The sequence below is a fragment of the Mustela erminea genome, chromosome 8 (assembly GCF_009829155.1).
Source record: "Mustela erminea isolate mMusErm1 chromosome 8, mMusErm1.Pri, whole genome shotgun sequence".
In the NCBI taxonomy this organism is placed as follows: domain Eukaryota; kingdom Metazoa; phylum Chordata; class Mammalia; order Carnivora; family Mustelidae; genus Mustela; species Mustela erminea.
Genome location: NC_045621.1, coordinates 66,907,736 through 66,923,887, shown reverse-complemented (window position 1 = coordinate 66,923,887; position 16,152 = coordinate 66,907,736). Strand labels below are relative to the sequence as shown.

The window sequence follows — 16,152 nt, the reverse complement described above, 5'->3', positions numbered from 1 at the left end:
GAGAAATAAATGAGACTCTCCAATGCTTATTTAGAATCATAACAATAAATACTTGGATTTCAGCAGGGTTCTTACTTTGGAGGGCTTATTCCTCTAGAGTTTATATTGGCTATTAGCTGTTTAGAAAAAAAAAAAAAATAAGAAAGAAAGGAAAACAGACCTTGGCAAGTGGGTTAAGCCAAGTTTTACTAGAGGGACTGAAACTAAGTCTGTAAGACCCTTGGCAATTTTACTCTATTTAAGACCAAACAGACAATATAAGACATATAGCTGCCTGTAGCTGCCCCAGAGGTAAATAGTCAATCTATCAATATCCTTTACAACAAAGAAAATCAATCAAATTATTCACTGTACTCAGCAATACGGCCAGTGTGCTAATGGATATTTTGGAGGATATAAATGAAAGAAAGAAGATATTGAAGTGATCTATATCAGTGTAAGATATGATGCCTGCCGTGGAAGCAGGAGGTAGAATGCATTTGTTAATTTACTCATTTATTCATTCAAGAAAAATCTGCTTATGGGTCCTGGGTGGGTCAGTCGGTTAAACGTTCAACTCTTGATTTTGGCTCAGGTCATAATCTCAGTGTCATAGGATCAAACCCTGTATCACGTTTCCCACTCAGTGGGGAATCTGCTTAAGAGTCTCTTTCTCCCCCCACCCCCCAAAAAAGATTCTCTTTCTCTCTCTCCCTCTTCCCTCCCCCCAGCTCTTTCTCTCTTTTTTTTTTCTTTAAAAAAAGAAAAAAAGGGGGTGCCTGGGTGGCTCAGTCGGTTTAGCGTCTGCCTTCGGCTCAGGTCATGATACCAGGGTCCTGGGATCGAGTCCCACGTTGGGCTCCCTGCTCAGCGGGAAGCCTGCTTCTCCCTCTGCCTGCTGCTCCCTTGCTTGTGCTCGCTCACTCTCACTCTCTATCTCATAAATAAATAAAATACTTTAAAAAAAAAGAAAGAAAGAAAGAAAGAAAAAAGAAGAGACGCCTAGTATATCAGTCGCTTAAGTGGCTGCCTTCAGTTCAGGTCATGATCCGGGGGTTATGGGATTGAGCTCTGCATCGGGCTCTCTGCTCAGTGGGGATCCTGTTTCTCCCTCTGCCTGCCACTCCCCTTGCTTGTGCGCTCTTTCTATCTGTCAAATAAATAAAATCTTTAAGAAAGAGAGAGAGAAGAAAAAAGAAAAATCTGTTTCGTAACCATGGCCTTGAAGGAATTGCACTAGGTCCTGGTTCTTCAACTGGGAGAACCAACAAAACAGAACATTTATTAAAAACCTGTAATGTACCAACACTATCACTTTACTTTCCTCATCTTAGTTTACTCTCCCATCAACCCTAAATATAAAGTTGTAAACTTTGAACTCAGAGACTTAATTAGGATATGACAGGATGGAAAACAACCGTATATAGTCTGAGAAGGAACAGGCCCAAAGATGGGAAGCTCAGTAGAGGGGGGCACACTTAACTGTCCCCAGAGAGTAGAATCAGGCTTCACAGAAGTGATGGCATTTTAGTTTTAAAGCAGGAATAAGATATGTCAAAGACATACTACTGGGCAGGCAGGGATACAGACAGGGGCGGACAGATAGCGGTGGACAGCCCAGACTGTAAGTGCTGCAGGAGCTAGAGGAACTCCAGGCTCTCAGAGCACCAAGGTACTGCTCCCTTCCTATGCATTCACCTGGGGTTGTTGCCTCAACTGAGAAAATTGATTTCCCTGAGATAATGACACTGAGACACAGATTTCTAGCCCAATTCATGGTGCACATGGGGCCTTTTTTATAATTCATGCTCCGTTTTATGAAGGAAATAGGTCTCTTCTGCTCTGTGCTCTGTTTTAGAGTCAGGAGCTGATTTTTGCACTGATGCCGTGTGGATCTTGATTTATTTTATGTTGATGACATTTAAGAATAAGAAATGGGAAGCAAACTGATCTTCTTCATGTCCCACTATTGGGTTTTGATGGATAAAATGGCCTTCTTTAAGCTTTTCTTCTTTCATATGGAAAGTATTGCAAGATACAAGTTGAACACAGAAGTGTAGAGCCAGATACACATAAGTTCAAATCCTCTGTCTGCCCTTTGTTATCTGGGTGACCTTGGGCATGGAATCTCTTGTCCCAAATTTGTATCACAGGATCGAATAAAACTCAGAGAAGTGGAGATACAGTTTTCAATTTGGAGCCCACCATGGAAAAACTCAGGAAAGCCTCCTTTATCCTTCTATTCTTTGAATTAACAAGTGTAACTCAGTGATCACACCTGCAGCATTAAAGCCATCAAGAAAGAGGAAAAGCAGCCAGAGGCTGGTCTCTAACTAGTTTGCTCTCAGTTGCCTAATTCAGCAAGCTAAATACCTGATACTCAAGAAAATTGTTAGGTTTTTTTGCAATAAATATTGTCTAAAGGCCCCACTGAGTCTTGGAGGTCTGTGATTATAGTCGGAAAGTGGCCTTTTTTGAAATAACAGAACTTGTGAATAGGTAGAAGTTAGAACTTTTAACGTATAACAACAACAACAGCAACAATAATAATAGATTAATTTGAGGGTGCTTACTATACACCAGGCATTGTGTTAAGCACTTTATTATGAATGAACTCTTTTAACCTTACAACCACCCTGTAATGTAGGTGCTATCATTTATCTCTATTTTCAGATAAAGAAGTTGAGACACAGACAGGGTACCTGGGTGGCCCAATTGGTTGAGTGACTGACTCTTCGTTTGGGCTCAGGTTGTGATCTCAGGGTTATAAGATGGAGCCCTGCATCTGGTGCTGTGCTCAGCATGGTGTCTGCTTAAGACTCTCTATACCTCTCCCTCTGCCCCACCCCGCCATGTGCCCACATACGCACTTCTCTCGCTCTCTCTCTAAACTAAATAATCATTAAAAGGGGGCGGAGCACCTGGGTGGCACAGTTGGTTAAGTAACTGCCTTCAGTTCAGGTCGTGACTCTGGAGTCCCAGGATCAAGTCCTGTGTTAGGGTCCCTGCTCAGCAGGCAGTCTGCTTCTTCCCCTGACCCTCCCCCCATCTTGTGCACACATTCTCTCTCACAAATAAATAGAATCTTTAAAATAAATAAATAAATTTATTTTTAAAAAAAGAAAAAGGAAATTGAGGCACAGAAAGGGATAGCGGCTTGCCTACCTGGCAGAACTGGTATTTAAATTTATGCTGCTTCAAGCCTGGTAAGATGAACCACTCTCCAGCTCTATAAGCCAACTTTTTTGTTTTAGAAGCTAACTTCTTTTTTTCTTTTTAATAATTTTTAATTTTTTATAAACATATAATGTATTATTATACATTACTAGCCCCAGGGGTACAGGTCTGTGAATTGCCAGGTTTACACACTTCACAGCACTCACCATAGCACATACCCTCCCCAGTGTCCATAACCCCACCACCCTCTTCCTACCCCCCCGCCCCTTGGCAACCCTCATTTTGTTTTGTGAGATTAAGAGTCTCTTATGGTTTGTCTCCCTCCTGATCCCATCTTGTTTCATTTATTCTTCTCCTACCCCCCAAACCCCCCATGTTGCATCACCACTTCCTCATATCAGGGAGATCATATGATAGTTGTCTCTCTCTATTGACTTATTTTGCTAAGCATAATACCCTCAAGTTCCATCCGCATTGTCGCAAATGGCAAGATTTCATTTCTTTTGATGGCTGCATAGTATTCCATTGTATATATATACCACATCTTCTTTATCCATTCATCTGTTGATGGACAGACATCTAGGTTCTTTCCATAGTTTGGCTACTGTGGACATTGCTGCTATAAACATTCAGGTGCACATGCCCCTTCAGATCACTACATTTGTATCTTTGGGGTAAATACCCAGTAGTGCAATTGCTGGGTCATAGGGTAGCTCTATTTTCAATTTTTTGAGGAAACTCCATGCTATTTTTCAGAATGTAGAAGCCAACTTCTTTAAAAATAATTAGAATAATAACATTGTGTGTGTGTTCTAATTATGAAAGTAAGTCATAATAGGAATTTTTTAAAAGATTTTATTTATTTATTAGACAAAGAGAGACACAGCAAGAGAGGGAACACAAGCAGGGGGAGTGAGAGAGCGAAAAACAGGCCTCTGGCTGAGCAGGCATGTGGGGCTCGATCCCAGGACCCTGGGATCATGACCTGAGCTGAAGGCAGACACTTAATGACTGAGCCACCCAGGTGCCCCCATGGTAGAAATTTTTGAAACAGAGGAGTAAAGAAGCTGAAATTTTCCATATTTTTATCACCCAGAAATAAGTTTTATTAATACTTGGGTCTATTTCCTTTTAGAAATTAAATTACATATATAATTCTCTTTTCAAATATATAACACTACATATAAATTTTTAAATTTAATGTTAAAATTTGAGCATCTTCCCATGATATTAAATGTTCTTTTGAGGGGCGTCTGGGTGGCTCAGTGGGTTAAGCCGCTGCCTTCGGCTCGGGTCATGATCTCAGGGTCCTGGGATCGAGTCCCGCATCGGGCTCTCTGCTCAGCAGGGGGCCTGCTTCCCTTCCTCTCTCTCTGCCTGCCTCTCTGCCTATTTGTGATCTCTCTCTGTCAAAAAAATAAATAAGATATTTTTTAAAAAATGTTCTTTTGAAAATAGATTTTAATGGCTGCAAATATTCTAGTTATCTGGAGGTATCAAAATTTACTTTTAAAATCTCCTAACACTGGACTGTTGGTTGTTTCCAACGTAACTGAGACTTTTCTTTTGGTTTCTTGAGGATTCCTTAGCTTCATAATTTCAAGAGCTCCCTGCGCTATTGGAGAGCAGCTTATTTTCTATGGAAGAGAATGTGCTCACATACCTCTCACCAGGTAAAAACACCCCTGTACCATTGAAAACAGATAATTCAGAAAATTCTCCTTGAGTGTCCAGATTCTCAATGACAATCTAGAATTCCACTCAACTAAAGAAGAAACCTTGTAATTTTTCCTAATTTTGTAAATAAAACATATGTCTTATAAAGAAAGTAGAGGGGCACCTGGGTGGCTCAGTGGGTTAAAGCCTCTGCTGTCAGCTCAGATCATGATCCCAGGGTCCTGGGATTGAGCCCTGCATCGCATCAGGTGCTCTGCTCAGCAGGGAGCCTGCTTCCCCCTCTCTCTCTCTGCCTGCCTCTCTGCCTGATCTCTGTCTGTCAAATAAATAAATAAAATCTTAAAAAAAAAAAAAAAAGAAAGTAGACATATAGATGAGCAAACAAGGAAAAAACATCTAAAATCACACCACTCAGCTTGATGAATATTTATCTTTTGACACTATACGCTATTTTGTTACCTGCTTATTTTATTAATAGCATATTACATCCTTTCATAATGTACACATATAGCAAATCATCACAATGTGCACTTGAAATATCCTACAATTTTATATGTGAATAACACCTCAAAAAAACTGGAAAAAACAAATGGATACCAAATTGTAACTGATTTCTTCCCAACCACCTGCCAACCCACAGGGCTGATTCCTCCAGACAATCACTTTTAAAGCATTTATTTTTACATAAATATGAAGCATTTTTTCTCCTTATTCATTTTGCCACACCTATCATGGAGTAGTGCTGTACTTTGAAAGGACAAAGTGGTGTCCCTACGATCAAAGACTCAGCCTTCTACTTGAGGAAGGAAGACCCATATTCTTGAGAAAAACACAAAAAGACTAGATTATAAGAAAGTGATGCAAAATGGTGCTTCCAATGAGGACATATGTGGGAATAAGGAAACATGCAGAACATTTTACAAATCCAAATGCACTATCCCATCTTTAACCCAGCCTATTATGTCCAATTTTTCCCTCCATTCCTCCACTAATCTCAAGTTTTTTTTACAAAGGGTCTAATCAGTTGTGCCAGGTACAATGTCCCTAACGAAATGTCTGCCTCTAACTTTTATTTTTTTTAATTTTTTTTTTTTGCCTCTAACTTTTAAAGAGATACTTCTACCTCAACTTTCTAAATTATTAAAAAAAAAAAAAGAGTATGTTTGTACCAGAGGCTAAGCCTAAGTTTATTTTAAATGACTCTTGCTTGAAATCAGTAAAGACAGGACTCTGAGCCACTCCAGCTTTCCCAGACAGACATTACTAAAAATGGAGTCTTGTTTCCAGAGGAGTTATGAGCCTAGGGATCACTATACTTGAGGTATAACAAGTGGTAAAAAGATCCAATGAAATGTAATCATCTGCTTTGTGAACAAACTGATGCTGAAAGAGCATCAAAATGGCTTCTTCTTAAAGCTCTCTTCCTATTTCATAGCTTCAGGTCATTGCCATAGCATCACTCTGAACTCACTGTTATTATAATTATTTACCAGAACCCCACAATATATATATATTTTTTACTTTAAATTACCAATTATATTTTAAAGAGATTTAGAAGAAAATGCCAACCAAAAAAAGGTCTTTTATATCCACCCACAGAGTGACCATTACCAGTGTTCTTGTTTCCTCTGTGCAATCCAGATTTCCATGTGGTGTAATTTTCCTTCTTCCTGAATGTCCTTTAGCATTTCTTGTGTGGTTCTCTTCTTGTTGCTTATGCTTGGATTTATTGGGCTCATTAGATCTGTGGGCCTAGGATTTTCATTAAATTTAGAAATTTTTCAGCCATTATTTCTTCAAAATGTTTTGTCTTCCCATCTCTTTCTTCTCTGTTATGGCCTGAATTTTGTCCCTTCAAAATTCATATGTTGAAGCTCTAACCCCCAATGTGACTGTAGTTGGAAAGAGGGCATTTACGAAGGCAATTAAGGTTCAGTGATGTCGTAAGGGTGAGGTACTGGTATGCGTCCTTGTAAGAAGAGGAAGAGACACCAGAGATGAGTCTCTTTCTACACACATGCACAGAGGAAAGGCCAAGTGAGGACACAGTGAGAAAGCAGCTGTCAACAAGCCCAGAAGAGAGAGATTACTAGAAACAACCCTGAAAGCACCAGGATCTTGGGCTTCCCACCTCCAGAACTGTAAGAAAATAAGTTTCTCATAGTAAGTAGCAACTGGATATGTGAATGAGGAACCTACCCAAGTAAGGGAAAATACCCACTGGAAAGGAGCCCATAGTCTTCAGACTTCACACAGGGCCAGAGTAATTTATGTTCCTCGCACCCAGAGTGGAAAAACCTTGTGCTACATTGGTTATCAAGAAGAATGCTCAGAAGGCTATTGTTTTGTTATGGCCAAACTCATAACCCTAATCTAATTATGAAAGTAAACCAGATAAACTCCAATAGCTGGGCATCCTATTTTAACCAAACCAGTGCCCCTGAAGATTTCATGTTCATCAAAAACAAGGAAATTCTGAGAAATCGTCACAGCCAAGAGGAACCTAAGGAGACATGACAAGTAAATGTAACTTGGTGTACTAGAAGAATCCTGAGAGAAAAAAGTATATTACGGAGAGATTAAATCTGAATAAACTATGGACTTTAGCTGATAATAATGTATCAATATGAGTTCATTAATTGTAACAAATATACCATACTATTGTAAGATGTTTATAATAGGGGAAACTGGATGTCCGGTTCAGGTGAGTGGATGGCTAAAAAATGGGAACGCTCTGAACTGTTATATTAGCCTTCTACAGTTGTTATAACAAATACCACAGATCCAGCAGCTACTTACCTGAAGACTGAAAAGGAACCATGGTTTTGGGGGCCCTTGCTCTGTCTCAGAGTTCTGTGCAGCTCTCTCCTCTCTGGCACTCTACCCTGTGAATTCTGTCTACCTTGCTTCCTCCGAACTCACAACTCTGGCTACTCAGCTCAGGGACATTACCAGGTTCTGTCTGGGATTTTCCTCCCTATGCGATAGCCTGGAAACTCTCTAGGCACAAAACTAGGGCTATCACAGGGCTCACCTCTTTTATTTCTTTTTTCTGAGGGACTACTGCCCTAGGTTTCATGTGTCCAATGGCTGAAAACCATCACTCCTTGTCTTTTTTCTCAATTTTTAAAAAATGGAACATTTCACAGATCTGCCTGTCATCCTTGCACCGGGGCCATGCTGATTTCTGCATCATTCCAATTTTAGTATATTTGCTGCCAAAGTGAGCACTTGCTTCTCGATTTTAAGTGGAAAGTGTAAATCCAGTTTCTCAGTGTTATGGCCACATACTGAAGTCAAAATTATTTTTTTGTTTTATTGTGGTAAAATACACATATCATAAAACTTACATTTAACCATTTGAAGGGTACAGTTCAGTGGCGTTAAGTGCATTTACATTGTTGTGTAAACCATCACCACTGAAACCCAGTACCCATTATCCCAAACTGAAACCCAGTACCCATCAAACAATAACTTCCCATTTTCTCTTCTCCTCAGCCTTTGAAAACCACTGTTCTGTTCTGTCTCCATGAATCTGACTAATCTAGGTATCTTATGTATATGGAATCATGATATCTGTCCTTTTGTGTCTGGCTTATTTCACTTAGTGTAAAGATTTTATTTATGTAAGAGAGAATGAGAACACAAGTGGGGAGAGGGGTGGGGGAGAGGGAAAGCAGACACCCAGCTGAGCATGGAGCCTGAGGCGGGGCTCGGTCCCAGGACCCTGAGATGATGGCCTGAGCCAAAGTCAGATGTTTAACTGACTGAGCCACCCAGATGCCCTTTATCTCACTTAGTGTAATATCCTCAAGGCTTATCCATGTTGTAGCACGTGTCAGAATTTCTGTCTTCTTCTTATTTTTTTTTAAAGGATTTTATTTATTTATTTGACAGCAGGAGAGAGAGCAAGAAAAAGCACAAGGGGAGGGAGGAGAAGCAGACTCCCCACTGAGTAGGAAGCCTAACACAGGGCTGCATCCCAGGACTCTGGGATCATGACCTGATCTGAAGGCAGATGCTTACCCAACTGAGCCACCCAGAAGCCCCAGAATTTCTGTCTTCTTGAAGGCTGAAAAATAGTCCATTGTAAGTATATACCACTTTTTATTATCCATTCATCTGTCAATGGATATTTAGATTGTTTCCACCTTTTGGCTATGACTAATGCTGCTATGAACATTGGTTATATTATGGACCAAATTATGTCTCCACAAAATTCATGTTAAAGTTCTAGCCCCCAATATGACTATATTTAGAGATAAGGCCTTTATGAAGGGAATTAAGTTAAATAATATCATAAGGGTGGGACCCTAATCTGATAGGACTGCTGTCCTTAGGAGAAGAGGAAGAGACAGATCAGAGATTGATCTGTCTGCATGCAGATAGGCTAAGTGACACAGCAAGAAGGCAGCCACCTACAAGCTAGAAAGACAGATGTCACCAGAAATGCACCCTGATACCTGGTTTTGGACTTCTCCAAAACTGTAAGAAATTCAGTTTCTGTTGTTTAAGCCACCTAGTCTGTGATACTTTGTTATGGGAGCTTGAACTGACTAGTATGGTGTACAGATATCTGTTTCGAGTCCCTGCTTTCAGTTCCAGAAGTGGAACTTCTTTAAATTTTTTGAGAAACTTCTATACTGTTTTCTGCTGTGGGTAATTACATTTTTTAAAAGATTATATGTATATATAATCTTATATATATATATAATATGTATATATAATCTTCAAAATTACAGAAAATATACAAGAATAATACAAGGAACTCCTAAATACTCTTTTCCAAATTCACTGATATATATATATATATATAAAAGATTATATGTATATATAATGAAGATTATATATACATATAATCTTTTAAAAAATATATAAAATATATACACACACACACACATATATACACATATATATGTATATATATATTTAAGAGAGAGTGTATGTGAGCTGGGGGGGAGAGAGAGGGGCAAACAGACTGCACTGCGTGTGGGACCTGACATGGGGTTTATCCCACAACTCCGAGATCATGACCTGAGCCCAAATTAAAAGTTGGATGCTCACCAATATTCATAGCAGCAGTGTCCACAATAGCCAAATTGTGGAATCAGCTGAGATGCCCTTCAACAGACGAATGGATAAAGAAGCTGTGGTCCATATACACAATGGAATATTACACAGCCATCAGAAAGGATGAATACCAACTTTTGCATCAACATGGACGAGACTGAAGGATTATGCTAAGTGAAATAAGTTAAGCAGAGAAAGTCAATTATCATATGGTTTCACTTGTGGAACATAAGGAATAGCATGGAGGACATTAGGAGAAGAGAAAAATGAAAGGAGGGGAGGAATCAGAGTGGGAGATAAACCATGAGAAGACTCTGGACTCTGGGAAACAAACTGAGGGTTTTAGGAGGGAGGGAATTGAGGGTTGGGTGAACCTGGTGATGGGTATGAAGGAGGGCATGTATTGCATGGAGCACTGGGTGTTATATATGTAAACAACGAATCATGGAACGCTGCATCAAAAACTAATGATGTATTTTATGGTGACTAACATAACATAATTGAAGAAAAAAAGAGTTGGATGCTCAACCAACTGAGCCATGTAGGTGCTCTGTGTAATTACATTTTAATCATCAATTTCACTGGCTAGGATGTAAGCTCCGGGAAGGCAGATTAAGTCTCTTGTATACATAGCGCATAGCATGTTATAAATGCTCAATAAATATATGTCAACTCCATGAGCAAATACATGAATTCTTGCTCCTGAAAATTAATTATTAGTAATAATAACTATTTGAGACAGCATTATATTATAGAAAAAAAGCTTGAAACTGGAATTTTAGTTAATCCTTTGCTACCAACTTACTTGTGACCTTGAATAAAATATTGAATCTCTTAGGGTCTCAGTGTCCTCACCTGAAGATGAAAGAGTTGTACTGAATGATCTCAAGGTCCTTTCAGTGCTAAGATGTCTTGGTTCTCTGAATCTCAGTGCTGGGATACCTAGTATCATTAGTTTTACGTACTTGAAAATACTACTGCTTGTCATGTTGCCTGCTACTAGAGCTTAGGCAAAGCAGGGTACTAGGTTAAGGTCCTGATGGGTTGAATTGGGTTGGCTGTTTCCCAGAATTACAAACAGTAGAGGACACATCAGAGATTAGGTTAATAAAAGCAGTATCAGTTATCAAGACTAAGAGTCAAGTATAAGGGCTTTAGGTGGGCACCAGTGATACCAGAAAGAGGTCGGCAAATGCTCTGGAAAGCTAGACTACAAAACTGAATGGTAGTTGGCTTCATTAGGGTGCCTGCAGAAAGTGCTGGGTTTCTAGAGCTCTGTGACAGGATCTTTATGTCTGTCTTCCAGAGTATAAAATTGGAGTGTTAATTACTACTTTTTCTACCACTTAGATAAATGGAAATAAAAACTTCAAAAAGAACCAGGCCTTAATTTTTTATGAAATATTTGAAAAATTAAATGTAAATGTATTTACATTAGAGCAAAATATTAAAATCAGTGAATTTGGAAAAGAGTATTTAGGAGTTCCTTGTATTATTCTTGTATATTTTCTGTAATTTTGAAATTATAAAAATTAAAACTTGCTAAGAAAAAGAAGAAACGTGTATTTTAAAGAAAGTAAGACAAAAACCAGAAGGGCACATATAGGAGCTTGCCTAAGCGTCCTTTATCTGCCTTTCTTCCTAGAGTACACTCTGCTTTTCCTGTAAGCATTAAAGTTGTCAGTTATTTAAAATTATCCCGACTGTGGGGGAAACATTTTATATGGAATTTACCGACAGCAACTTTAGAATTAATTTTACAAGCATAGAAGAACCACTTGTAGGGCAAAAAATCCAAATCATCTTATTATAGAAGTTTTTTTGACATTGTTCCTAAGTCTATATCAAAGTACTAGTGTATTAATACCTAGAACTCCAATTTGAAATTAGAAATTCAAGAAACCACAATTTTAGATTTACCAGCTTATCAGAACTCCTCTGGTTTTTAGCTAAATTACATCATTATTTTGGAAGAAAGTATTTCCAAAGTATAAATTTGATAAAGTGCTTATATCTAGAATAAAGAACTCTTAAACCTCAATAATAAGAATATAACATGATTTTTTTAGGTTTTTAGGTGTTTTTCTTTTTTTAAAGATTTTGTTTTTTTATTTGAGAGAGAGAGAGAGAATGAGAGAGAGCGTAAGAGAGAAGTCAGCCAGAGAAGCAAACTCCCTCCTGAGCAGGGACCCCCCCACCATGTGGGACTCCATCCTGGGACTCCAGGATCATGACCTGAGCCGGAGGCAGTTGCTTAACCAACTGAGCCACCCAGGCGCCCAATGTGATTTTTTTTAAAGGTGAAAGATAGGAGGACATCTCACCAAAGAAGAACATAGCAAATAAATGCATCAAAAAATGTTTAATACCGTAAGTCATTCGGAAATGAAAATTAAAATGGCAATAAAATACCATTACCCAGGCACTAAGATGGTTAGAATTTTAAAAACACTGCTAATACCAAGAGTTGGCAAGAGTGTGGAATGGCCACAATGCCTGTACATTGCGGGTAGGAATGCAAAATTGTACATCCACTATGGAAAGCAATGTGACTGTTTCTTGAAAATTAAGCATACACTTACCATCTGATCCAGCAATCCTACTCCTATATATTTCCCCTAGAGAAATGAAAACATACTTCACTCAAAGACTTATACTTGAGTATTCCTAACAACTTTGTTTATAATCATCAAAAACTGGAATCACCCAAAGGTCCACCAGCTGATGAAGGAATAGGCAATGTGTGCTATGTCCGTACAGTGGCATACAACTCAGAAATAAAAAGGAACATACTACTCACGCACACAACAACGTGGATGAATCCCAAAAGTGTTATGCTAAGAAAAAGAAGGCAGACACGAAAGATCACACACTGTAATATCATTTATGTAACATACTGGAAAAGTCAAAACTTAGAGTTACTAAAAGCAGATTAGTGGTGGCCTGGTGCCAAAGAGAGGAAGAGAATTGCAAAGGGGCAGGAGGGAATCTTTGAGGCTTGATGGAAATGTCCTGTGCCTTAATTGTGAGAGGTGGGTTTTTTTTTTTGAAGATTTATTTATTTGAGAGAGAGAGATTGGGGGGCGGGGCAGAGGGAGCAGGAGAGAATACCAAGGAGACTCTGCACCAAGGGTGGAGCTCCAGGCAGGGCTTGATCCCATGACCCTGAGAGCATGATCCGAACCCAAATCAAGAGTCAGATGCTCAACCGACTGAACCACACTGATGTTCCAGTTGTGAGGGTTGTTAAACAAATATATGTACTTGTGAGAATTCATTGATTGTACACTTAAATTTTGCGAATTTTACTGTAGTCAATTATACCTCAATAGAGCTGATTTAAAAAAAAATTTTATAAAATTAAGTCATTCTTTTTATTGCCCCAATATTTTTATCCCAGTGGATATCTAATACTAGGTCCACAGTAACTGCCCTTGGAAAGTAATAATAAATAGCATCAGTTGATGAATGTTTAACATAGGACACTAAAATGACCTATACTGCCAACTTCACCTTTTTCAGGATAAGTTAAAAATAAGAGAGACAGGGTGGTTAACATAATGGAATTGCTTTGACAGAAGGCTGCCGTGGTGTTTTATTTGATGCGAAATGGAAAGGTGACAAATATGGGGATCATTTTAGTTCAGATGTATCAAATCTCCTTATTATTCTAGAGCAAATATTAGTGGATTGAATGAATCTCAAGCTGTAGACATTTCTCAGGTCTATTTTTAAACTCAAACTGGCTCTTTCCCAGAAAGAAGAGAAACAAAAATTTACTGGCAGTAAAGCCTTTACCTTTTTTCATTGAATTTTCTGAGGAGATTAAAAAAAAAAAAAAAAAGCCTCTGAAAAATCAGAACAGATGGAACATTACGAAGAGCACTGAAAAATAGAATACTTTTCAGAGTACTTAGAAGAAAATAAAAGTGCTCAAAAAGACCCCGTCTTTTAAGAAAATCAGTTGACTAGAGACAAAGTATCAAGTGTAGTAAATATTTGCCTTTCTTTGAAGGAACTGAAAACAATAAAAGCCCAGTCACATTAAATTGTTCTCAAGGTTGGTCTGTAAGGCACCAGTCCAAAGAATTTCCATCTGAAAAGACTTTGTAGAATTCTTCTTAGAAATAAATAGTTGAATGGTTTGGGGAAAGCCTGAGAGAATTGATAAAAATGTTGCTCGTTAACATTCACTCTCTCTTTTTTCTTGCTATAAACCTATCCTTTAAATATCAGAAAAGTTAAACTCTCCAAGGGGAAAACATAGCAGAGAAATTCCCACATATGGCAGCCATGTTGTGCACTCATAAAGGCTTCATCTCTCCACTTGTAGATAGTTGAATAGGTACCACAGTAATTGCCTGGCTCTTTGCAACAGGTAAAGGATGAGAAGTGACCTATACAGGAGTGGAGGGAGAGTGTGGAGGGCTCCAGGTGTTAATCCTATTTTCCAGCTCACCAGAATCATTCATCACAGACTTGCTACCAAACCACTGGGAATGAGACAGTGTAAGGGAACATGTTAACGGTAGCCAGTGAAATAGACCAAAAAACTGTCAGTCCCAGGAAAAGTACTAGAGAGGAGAATCGCAAATGCAGCAGTGGATCTGCCAAACAGACACAGTTGGTTTGTTGGGGTTTTTTTTTTTAAACATCACACTTGACAAATCCTTCCTGAGTTTGAAAAGGAAGAGACAAATAAGCTTCCATTTTGTTATCAATAAAGGTAGCAAGTTGTAAAAAGCTTAAATACTGTTTTAAGAGTAAGCCATAGAGGGAACATGGCAAGCTATCATAAAGTAAGAAAAAATAAAGAAAAAAGAAGTGAAGTGAAAACAATAAAAACAAAATCTTCCTTGAATGGAAACTGGAAGTACATTTCCTTGGCTGAAGATCCAGTGTGAACAAAAGGGAAAAAAAAAATAACATCTTGATAAGGCCAAATGAAACGGTAAGCCAACCTTCAGTACTGGTGTGATTGTCAAGAAGCCTTTCGGTGGATGATCTGGAGTACTGGTCTTTAGACACCTGAAGCTATTTACTAAGCTTAAAGAAATAGAAAAATTCTCAAAAAAAAAAACAAAAAACTTTCAAAATTACTTCATTCTGATTCTCTGTGCTTGGGAAAATCAAATAGACGCCAATAGCTCTTAGATGAGCAGGAACTAAGATGCATAGATATGCTATTGTGATGAGCTGAGAGATTTGGAAGACATTTTGGAATGCAAGATGTTTGCAAAGATGATGATCTAAAAGTGGACGGTCAGGCCTGGTTTCAAATGGTTGTCTGAATGAAAGGTTGTCTGATTTTAGGAAACCCATCACAGACCTCTCTGCGCTCTAGAAACCAGCTTGGTTTAATGATGTCACTGCCTCTAAGAGAGAGCAGGTGATATATTGCTTTGATCATTTGACAAGAATACCCCCCCCCCCCTTCAGGGACAGAGTGTGATCCAAGATGCAAAGTACATTCTAGGACCTGGCTCTGATGCCTAGAGTCTCAAGAAGCCTGGGAATCTCAGGAAGTCTGGGAACTGGACCTGGGCTCTCATGGGGGAGGACTTCTTAAGGAAATTATTTTTTCTTCTTGGCTAAAAAAGCACTCAGAAGGAAACGTGTTTTCTTTTGCTGCCATTGGATAAATAGACGATCCACCATCCATCTACCTATGTATTATATTCAACAAATATTTTTTCAGCATTTATTATGTGTCAGGCACTGTGGGTGCTAAAGATTAAGGAGTTAATGAGACCCTCATGGAGTTTCCCTTCTAATGGAGAAGTCCCAGAATAAACACGTACACAAATATTATACTTATAGATTATAAATGAGCTCTCAGGAAAATAGGGTGATGAGAGAGTGAATAAGAAGGTCACTAAAGTGAATAAAGTTCACTATAATGAGTGGTCAGGTCACATACAGCCAAGTCTTGATGGATGAGAAAGAACTCATCCTATGGAAGCAACAGGGAAGGAAGAAATGTTTCAGGCAGAGGTAATACCAAGTACAAAGGCCATAAAGTAGAAAAGAAGGAACATATATCTAGTGTGGTATATGTGTTAAGGGCAGAGCGACATTAGATGAGGTTAAAGAAATATAGAATTAGGATCTTATTCTGAGTGCACTGGAAAATCATTGATGGCTTTGAAGCAGAAGAAAAAGATTTGACATTTTAGTAAATCACTTTACTATTCTGTTGAAGGTATATTGGAATGGAACAAACATGGAAACAGTGAGACCAGTAAGGAA

The 16,152-nt window shown here is 38.6% G+C and overlaps 1 non-coding gene across 1 annotated transcript; it reads right to left on the bottom strand.

Moving 5' to 3' along the window:
* Positions 1 to 7,960: 7,960 nt before the first annotated feature.
* LOC116597981 lies at positions 7,961 to 8,064 on the bottom strand. The gene has a single exon (XR_004288894.1). It is a non-coding gene; the product is annotated as a U6 spliceosomal RNA (small nuclear RNA).
* Positions 8,065 to 16,152: the final 8,088 nt, after the last annotated feature.